This window comes from Triticum aestivum, chromosome 5B (genome assembly GCF_018294505.1).
Source record: "Triticum aestivum cultivar Chinese Spring chromosome 5B, IWGSC CS RefSeq v2.1, whole genome shotgun sequence".
Taxonomy (NCBI): domain Eukaryota; kingdom Viridiplantae; phylum Streptophyta; class Magnoliopsida; order Poales; family Poaceae; genus Triticum; species Triticum aestivum.
Window position 1 is genome coordinate 622850433 of NC_057807.1, and position 10340 is coordinate 622860772.

Sequence of the window (10340 nt, forward strand, 5' to 3'; positions counted from 1 at the left end):
CTCTTCGGAGCCTAGCGCTGCGGCAGCGGCAGAGGGATCGGCGGTCAGTGCAGCGCCTGGCGCTCCTGCGACCTCGGGGCCGTCAGTGCGATCGCCGGATTCCTCGCCAGCTTCTGCGGCAGCAGCCTTGGTGGCCTCTTCGCCGGCGGGATCATCAGCACCGGCCTCTTCTTCGGTGGCAGCGGCGTCGTCGTTGTTGCCGCGCGCGTTCTCCTCGCCGGCGGCCTTAGTTTCCATCGGCTCCGTGGCAGGCGGATCTGACGACCGAGGAAGGGAGAGAAGTCAAAGCGAATATTCAAGCAGAAAATCAGAAGAAGAAGAACTCAAGGGAAGTTTTTCAGGCGAGGGGATTACCTGTACTACGATCTGCATCCGCGGTCTCCGCCACCTGGGGATCGCTGGTGCTACCCCTTGCCGGAGAAGTGTCCCTTGCCGGAGAATTCTCCCTTGCGGAGAACGCTCCCTTGCTGGGGAATCCTCCCTTGGCGGTGTAGTCGAAGCAGAAGCGGCTTCCGGGCACTCCTGGTGAGGCTGCTCTGCTCCTGCACAAACCAGCAGTCAAATATCAGCAAAGAAAGAGCACCCATGAGCGCCGGACAGCAAGAAGTAAACCATATACTTACGCTGAGGGCTGCGCTGGGGGCTGCTTTGGGGAATAGTAGCCGGGTCCGGCAAGGTGGTCTCGGGCACGCCCTCTGCCGTCGCAATGGGATCATCCTCGATGACAATCACCGGGGCCTTGGCTCTCTTCGCCGCTCTCTAGGCTAGCGTCCTGAAAAGGAATAGGTTCAGAGTAAAGCAAATCAGATACAAGAAAAAACAACAAAAATTGATGAACTACAAGAACAGCAAAAAATCTTACTCTTCTTCTTCCTCGTCGGAGCTGAGCGCGGAGAGATCGAAGTCCGGCTCGCTCCCTTGTCCGCTTCGCAGGAGCAGTAGCGGTGGACCGGGAAGACCCCGCTCCGGTTGCCGCAGCGGCTTGAGGCGCTCCCGCGGCAATAGTGCTTGTCGCGGTAGAGCGTGTCGCGCGGCCCGACGGGTGTTGACCCGCCTGCCGCCCCGCTACATCCACGGCCTTGCGGAGACGCCTTCTTTGTGGAGCTGGGGGCTCCGCTTGCGGCAAGCTGCCTGAAGGTTCGGGCCCGACAGGCTCTCCCTCGCCGGGCTCGCTCAACTCGTCTTCGGGCCCGACAAGCCCTTCCTCGCCGGCAAACTCCTCTCGCTCGGCAAGGCTTGCCACCTCTGCTGCCTCTGCCTCCTCCACGGTGAATCCAAACTCACCCGCAGCAGCGGCTGCCGCCGCCTCTTCCAGCCTGGTGGCGATGCGCTGCATCTCCGCATCGGTGGTGTCGCGGGTGAGGCTCTTCTGCTCATCAGCGTGGACCGGCACTTCTACCAAGCCGTCAAAGAACTCCTGCACGATGGCGTCTACCGGCTCTTGCCAAGTTGGAACGATTCCATGAGAGTCGCACAACGGCATCATTGCACGAATGCGGTCAAGCGAAGAATTGTTGCACAGCGGAACGACATCCCGCGGCAACATAAATGGATGCTGAGGATCGCGCTTGAACAGCTCCAGGAGCATCGCATCCAGCTCCAGGACAGTGAAGTTGAAGTTGAGGCCCGGGCGCAGCCTCATGAGGGAGTACCTTCGTGGGCGGATGCGCTCGCGTCTCCGTCGACCAGAAAAGGTAGTAGTACTCCCTCAGCTCCTTTGCGTCAAGCTGAGGGGGGAAGATGGCCCGCTCCTTTCGCAGCGCCGTGAGCCGCTGCGCCTCGGCCGACTTCACTCCCTTCCCCTTGTCGGCTATTGGAGCCATGGCGGAGGTAGTGGGGGAGATCGACGGCGTTGGTTGAGCTGGTGGCAATGGGGGGTGGAGCGCTGCTCTATTTCAGCTTCGGGAAGAAGGGGGGAGCGGCGGAGATTTGTGAAAATGGAGAAGCAACCGGCAAGATAGGCGAACTGCCCTGTTTCCCCTGCTTATAAAGGGGGAGGGGCGGATGTTTCGTCCTTACGAATAAAGAAACCACCCACGATCTCTCCCACGACGCCGCATTCGACGCGTGCCGTTCGGGGAGGGCGCGGTGGATACGGAGTAAGATACGGCGTAACCCAGGCCGCGCCTGCCCGTGCCCTGTTTTGGGCCTAGCCCAACAGCGCTCGGCACCGTGTGTGGCCCAGGCCCGGGGGCTCCTGTCGGTGTACTAGAGTAGGGGTAGTATCCCGAACTTGTGCACGGGCAGTTGCAGCACCCCCCGGCAAGGCTTGCCGGGCGACCGCCAAGGTCCTCCGTGGTTCCCTTGGAGCCATTCAAGAACAAAGTATTCAAGCCAAGGAGACAAGGCCCCGGCAAGAGGAGCTTGCCGGGAAGGCCAACCAAGGCATTTTAAGGAACTTGCCGCGACGCGGCACGCGTCCTGGCAAGGCCCGGTGAGCGACAAGCTTCCGGACGCGACAAGACAACGGCCGCGGCAAGGCGCTTGCCACGGTAGGTTACCACTCTGCACCCGCGCTCCAGCGCATCCACCAACGTGTCGCCCTGGGGCCTTCCCAGGCGCGCGTTGCAGGAGGCTGAGCAGCCAGCGGTGCAAGGTGGCAAGCGACGCTGACAAGATTACCATCGTGGCGAACGGTGGCGTCCCCGACGGTCCTTTTCTGCACTGTTTGGGCGACGCAGATGGGCATTTAATGCCTTTGTCCCCTGCCGTCAGGGTTAGGTAGGATACACTGTACAGGTAGCTGTATCAACCCCAACTCCCTTTTCCATTTTTACCCTTGTCTGCGTTGCCACCCGTCGGTGACCCCTTGAGCATATAAAAGGAGGCCCATGCGCAATGTAGAGGGGGTTCATTCGATTCACAACCAGAAAGACACTCACGCTCAGCCTGGTTAGCAGCTAGAGTGTACCGCAGCACTCAGCGCTCCTGAGCAAGAACTCAATACAATCAGACAAGCAGCAGTAGGAGTATTGTCTCTCCGGAGAGCTCCGAAGCTGGGTAAATCGCTCGTGTGCTTCGCCTCGATCTGCTCTTCGTGTGATCTCCGCCCCCCGCCGAACCGAAAGGGGCTCGGTCCGCCGGTCCCATATGTGTTCGTGGATCAGCTTCCCAGACATACTAACACTATTGGAGAAGAATGATGACATGGTAAAGAAGATCGGAGTTTTCATGGGAGACCCCGCGCCAGGAGGAGAAGACGATGATTCCACTTGTCCGGAGAACTACATAATCATCGGCGACACCGACTCAGACCCCGACGATAGCGAGGATGACTATGTTGATGAAGCTGGAGCAGATATCATGGAGTCTTCCACTGATCAATTTTTCTAGTCGACCACCATATCAGTAGTAGTATTCCCCCATGTATATAGAATAGTCTGAGCACTTTGTAACGATTGTTAGACCGATTGTATGCCCTTGTATGAATTTATTGAAGTGAAATTGATTGCGTTTGTCTCATGAGCATATGGGTAGTGTTTTCCCTCTAGACCTCATTCTATTCTGTTTTCTCATCTTTTCTAAAACCCATCAGATAACTCCGAGACGCGGCAATGGATTTGCTTTCCCACCGGAGCTCACTCAGTTAATCCAGCAGCATAATGCATTGACGCATATGCTAGTCCAGAATCAGAACGAGGGGAATACCAACAACAACCCACCACCACCACCACCTGTTGATCACTTAGCCCGTTTCCTTAGGCTAAATCTGCCGGTGTTTTCCAGTAGCACCGAGCCGATTGTTGCAGATGATTGGCTCTGCAAGATTGGAAGGGAGTTGACCACTGCAGGATGCACGGATGCGGAAAGAGTGCGCTTTGCCGCACACAGGCTTGATGGACCCGCAGCATCATGGTGGGAGAATTTCACAACCACTTACCCCATAGACACTGTCACATGGGATCAGTTTCCACAGGCGTTTCGTACTACCCATGTTTCAGTTGGAGCCCTGGCCATGAAGAAGCACGAGTTTTGTAGCTTGCGCCAAGGAGGACGTACAGTTGGCTAGTATGTCGATGTCACATCCCCAGTTCAGGCCTTGCTCGTTTTAGCTTTAGCATCCATGCATCATGTTTAAATTTTATGAAACTTGAAATGGGGGCTGATAAACCCTAGCAGCTAATGAATTCAACTAGGGTCAAAATAAAATCTTTTTCAATAAACCCAAAATGCCCTCTGGAAATGTTCATGATTTCTGGTAAAGGTGAAAACCTCTGCCAAAAATGATGCACATATTTTTAGGCCATTCTGGATTTTTGAATTAGATCATTACTTATTTGCATTTGGGCATTTAAATAATATAAAATATTTTAAATGCTTAAAAAATCCCAAACTGAAATGTTTACTGTAGGATATATTCCAAACAATGACATTGAGCAGTTTCATGATTTTTGGAAATGCCCTGGCATTTTTATTAAAGTCAAACACAATTACAGAAAATAGAAAATAGAATAAAAGAGAGAGAGGAAAGCTTACCTGGGCCACTTACCTGGTGCCCCACCACGGCCCAGCAGAGGCCCAGCCCACTGGCCTCTGCCAGTCATCACCGACCTCCCGCCAGCAGGACAACACGCGCGTGGCCGCCGCGCGCGAGCACACGCCCCGGCCACCTCCTGCTTCCCGCCGCCTCCCCGACGTCGCTTTGGACGCCACGCACCCCCCTGGCCCTCTCCTTCTCTCTCCTGTGGCGATTTCCCTCTCTGTCCCTCTCTCCCGCGACCGTCTGCGAGAGCCCGAGAACACCGACGAGCTCCACCGCGGCCATAGTGCACCCTTGCCTCGCCGACGCTTCCAGAAGAACGGCCGCGACTTCCTCTTACTCCTCGCCGAACCACGCAAGCCGAGGATCTCGACGCCGTCGTCTTTGAGCTCGTCACCACCGCATCTCCTCGCCGGACTTCGCCGGTCGATTCGCCGTCTCCGACGCCTTTCCGAGCCCGCTGATCTGCTCTGCATGTCCACTGTGAGCTCCTCCATCGACTACCCCTCTTCCCCGGCCTCTCCATGCTCCCTAGTCGCGGATCCACCTCTGGCCGAAGCTCTGCTCCGCCATGGTCGCAGCCCGCGCCTTCCCTGTGCCCCGCTCGTTGCCCCCGTGCATCAGGCATGCTCCAGAGCGCCTCCCCTCGTCGCTGCCCTGCTCAGCTCCCTCGCCCGCGAGCTCTAGCCTTCCCAGCCGCAACCACCGAGCTCCGGCCGCAGCAGAAGCGGACACCGCCGTCGATCTAGGTCATCTCCGGCGACCCCACTAGCACCAGCCGACACGGACGAGGCTCGGGGTTCCAACGGTGCCATCCGCGCCTCGAACCGTGGCCTGTGCTGCGATTCCGCGCATCGCCGCCGTCTCGGACCTCGCCGGCGGTTAGTCGCCGGCAGGTTTGACCGAGTTGCCAGGGTTTGACCCCCCTGGGTCATTAACATGAGGGCTCGAGGCCCTGCTAATTTAGTTTAGATGCTAATTAAATTTTAGCTAACCCACTGACTCGCTGATAGTGGGCCCTAGCCCTTCTAATTACTTTAGTTAAGATTTAACTAAACCCTGGTTAGTACCGAGTCAATGACAGGTGGGCCACACCTGCCAGGTTTGACCTGGACGGTCCTGTTGACCAGCTGACGCCAGCATGACTTAATGCTGACGCAGTAAAGTTTTCTGCAATTAAAATAAATCAGAAATGATTTATAAACTTCAGAAAATACCCCAACTTCTAAAATTCATAGGAATTCAACCGTAACTCCAAATGAGATAAATTATATATGAAAAATTATCAGAAAAATCCAATCTATCCATCTGTACCATTTTCATGCATGTTAGAACAACTTATGACTACTGTTTAGGACAATTCAATTAAATGGCATGTAATAAATCACATATGGAGTTTGAATTTGAATCTTTGATTCAAACCAACTTCATTTAATATGGTTTTAGTTGCATCAGCTCAAATCATAAGCATATTGCCATGTCATGAGCATGCATCATATTGTGCATTGCATTGATTGTGTTTTCTTCTGTGTTGCCGGTATTTGTCCCCTCTCGATAGACGTGATACCGACGATGTGATCGATGACACCGATGAAGAACAATACTATCTTCAGAAGTGCCAGGAAAGCAAAACCTCCTTGTTCATTCCGATACAATCCCACTCTCTTGCTCCTGCTCTCTTTTACTGCATTAGGACAACAACGATTCATCTGTTACTTGCTGCGGTAGCTGAACACCTTTATCCTCTGCATGACCTGTCATTGCCACAGTAAATAGATGAAACCCACTAGCATGAGTAGGAGTTGTTTGAGCCCTGTTGTGCCTACTCATTCATGCTTGTTTGTCATGCCTGCTACTGCTTAGAGTTGAGTCCGGTCTGATTGATCGGGGATGAATTGGAGGTGTGTGAACATGTCCTACTGTTGAGAGCTAAGTGTGTGAACACGATTTGGTAAAGGTAGCGGTGAGAGGCCATGTAGGAGTACATGGTGGGTTGTCTCATTGCAGCCGTCCTCAGGAACTGAGTTCTGTGTTTGTGATCCATGAACAGTTACTACCACACATTGGGTTCCGGTAACTCGACCCTCTCGACTTATTAATCAACATGATCTCTGTCCAGGAGTTGCAACTAGTTTCTGGTGTTTGTAGGTAGTGTTAGTAGTCTACCAAGTGGCACCCGGTACAGGTGGGCTTGGGACAGACTAGGCATAGTGGCCCGGTGTACCAAGTAGCACCCGGATGGCGGGCTTGGGAACCCTGCACACATCGTTTGGGGCCGTGAGCGACACCCCGGCCGGATCTCCTTGCGGATGGAACCCGAATAGGCGATAAACCTGGACGAGAGACTTGTGTGGTTAGTCAGGTCGTGGCCGACACCCTCGCTGGGCTTCCGCTTGAAGGTTGCCGAGTACATGTCGTGTAAACGGCGGTAAGTGGTGAGAGCGTGTGTGAAGAAGTACACCCCTGCAGGGTTAACATTATCTATTCGAATAGCCGTGTCCGTGGTAAAGGACTTCTGGGTTGCCTGTACAGTTCATAGACAAGTGAAAGTGGATACTCTAAAATACGCAAGATAAGCGTGAGTGCTATGGATGGCGTTCTCGTAGGGAGACGGGAGCGGATCCATAGTGGTGTATTGATATGGTGAATATGTGGACTCGTGTGCGCCACCTCAAAAGAGTTACTTGCAGTCGTAGTACAGGATAGCCACCGAGTCAAAGCTGGCTTGCTACAGTTAAACCCCACCACCCCTTTGTTGATAATGATGCATATGTAGTTAGTTCTGATGTAAGTCTTGCTGGGTACATTTGTACTCACGTTGCTTAATTTATGTTTTTGTAGAGAGACTTCAGTCTCGCTAGTAGTACCGCGTGGACTTCGACGTTTAGCTTGTTACCTCAGCTACGATCTTGTGCCCTTGGCAGGATCTGGTAGATAGTCAGGCTTCTCAGCCTTTTTCTTTTGTAGATGTCTGTAATCAGACATGTTAAGCTTCCGCTTGTGCTTGATTTGTTTGCTCTGAATGTTGGGTCATGAGACTCATGTTTGTAATATCTCGCTCCTCAGAGCCTATTGAATAAATACTTGAGTCGTAGAGTCATGTTGTGATGCCATGTTGTATTTGCACATATCGAGCATATTGTGTGTATGTTATTGAAATGCTTGGTATGTGTGGGATCTGACTATCTAGTTGTTTATCCTTAGTAGCCTCTCTTACCGGGAAATGTCTCCTAGTGCTTCCACTGAGTCATGGTAGTTTGCTACTGCTCCGGAACACTTAGGCTGGCCGGCATGTGTCCTTCTTCGTTCCTGTGTCTGTCCCTTCGGGGAAATGTCGCGCGATTAATACCGGAGTCCTGTTAGCCTGCTACAGCCCGGTTTACCGGAGTCCTGCTAGCCCAGTTGCTACAGCCCGGATTCACTCGCTGATGACCGACACGTTCGTTGTTGGGTCATGTATGCCTGTCCCTGTAAGTTAGTGCCACTTTGGGTTCACGACTAGCCATGTCAGCCCGAGTTCTTTGTCATATGAATGCTAGCGGCACTATCATATACGTGAGCCAAAAGGCGCAAACGGTCCCGGGCCAGGTAAGGTGGAACCCGTGGGAATACCGTGCGTGAGGCCGCAAAGTGATATGATGTGTTACATGCTAGATCGGTGTGACTCAGGATCGGGGTCCTGACAGTGGATTACTTTAGTAAGCTAGCATGTTCTGCCCTAATGACGTTGCTACGGATGCCGCTAAGCAGGAGAAGTTTCTGAAAGGACTGAATGATGCGCTGAGCATGCAGTTGATGCTGGCATACTTCAACAAGAGTTGGTAGATAGAGCACTCATGATTGAAGGGAAGCAGCAGCAGATAGACAGCCACAAGAGGAAGTATGGAGGGAAGTACAATTCAGGAGCCCAGCAGAAACCCCGTTTTACCCCAAACTCGGGAGGACACCTTCAGCATAACCATGGAGGTAACAACCACAATGGAGGCATTCCGCACAACCATAGTGGCCCCAAGAATGGGAATGGTAATGGTGGAAGCAACAGTCAGAACTGTTGCAACCCAGCAACGACCGCTAAGAAGGATCTAAGTCACATTACTTGCTACAAGTGCGGGAAGACTGGACATTTTGCCAATGAATGTCCTGAAGCTAAGAAAGGAAATGGCAATGGAAGCTATGGGAAGAAGCCCAACCCTTTCAACAGGGGACAAGTGAACCATGTTAGCGTGGAGGAGGTTGAAGCATAGCCGGATGTAGTAATAGGTAAGTTTTTGGTTAAGTCAATTACCGCAATAGTTCTTTTTGATACTGGTGCATCGCATTCATACATATCAAGGGAATTCATGGATAAGTATAAATTGCCCACCAAGGTTCTTAGAATACCCATGTTAGTAAGCTCGCCAGGAGCAGAGTATATGGCAAGCCAAGGATGTTTTCAAATGCCATTGACCATAGGTAGGCATGTTTTCCCCTCACATCTGATAATTTTCGAGTCGCAAGGTTTAGATGTGATTCTAGGTATGGATTGGCTATCGATGTGTGGAGGAAACATAGTTTGCGCCAGTAAGACGATTTTGCTCACCACCCTAGAAGGAAGAAGGATTAAGTATGTATCACGGCATGCGCCGAAGAGGACTCAAGTGAATTCCTTATCAGGAGTTGTACAGGAGGAAGTACCAGTGGTGAAGGATTTTCCTGATGTATTCTAGAGGAGTTGCCAGGCATGCCACCGGATAGAGACATTGCCTTTTGATTGAGCTTTTGCCAGGCACAAGGCCAATATCTAAAAGATTGCATAGGATGTCCGCAAAGGATTTGGAGGAGATTAAGAAGCAGATTAAGGAGTTACTCGATAAAGGCTATATTTTCCCAAGTTCTTCGCCTTGGGGATCACCAGTGCTTCTAGTGGAGAAGAAGGATGGATCATTGAGGATGGTTGTTGATTATCGTGGATTGAATGAAGTAACGATCGAGAACAAGTACCCACTGCCGATGATCAATGATCTGTTTGACCAATTGCAAGGAGCTAAAGTATTTTCCAAGATCGATCTTCGATCAGGATACCACCAACTGAAGATTCGAGAGCAGGATATACGTAAGACAACTTTTACCACAAGGTACGGGCTATATGAGTATACGGTTATGTCATTTGGTTTGACTAACGCGCCTGCCTATTTCATGAACATGATGAACAAAGTATTTATGAAGTTTTTGGATAAGTTCTTCGTGGTGTTCATTGATGACATATTAGTCTACTCGAAGAATGAAGAGGAGCATAAAGAACATTTGCGTTTGGTACTTGGGAAGCTCAGAGAACATCAACTATATGCCAAGTTCAGCAAGTGTGAATTTTGGCTGAAGGAAGTTGGATTCCTCGGACACGTAATATCTGGAGAAGGAATAGCCATAGACCCCACCAAGGTTGTCATTGTGACAAATTGGGAAGCACCCATGACAGATGGAGAGATCCGGAGTTTTCTGGGACTCGCAGGATACTACAGGAGGTTCATTGAGAATTTCTCCAAGATTGCAAAGCCCATGACGGAGTTGTTGAACAAAGATACCAAATTCAATTTGACTGAGGAATGTGAGGCCAGTTTTCAGGAGTTGAAGAAACGCTTGGTTAAAGCTCCAGTGTTGATTCTTCCAGATCAACGCAAGGATTACCAGGTGTATTGCGACGCTTCTCATCAAGGACTTGGAGCAGTACTTATGCAGGATGGAAGAGTTGTATCATATGCCTCACGACAGCTTAAACCACATGAGCTAAATTATGCTACACATGATTTGGAGTTAGCAGCCGTAGTGCATGCGTTGAAGACGTGGAGACATTTTCTTATTGGAAACCACTGTGAGGTGTACA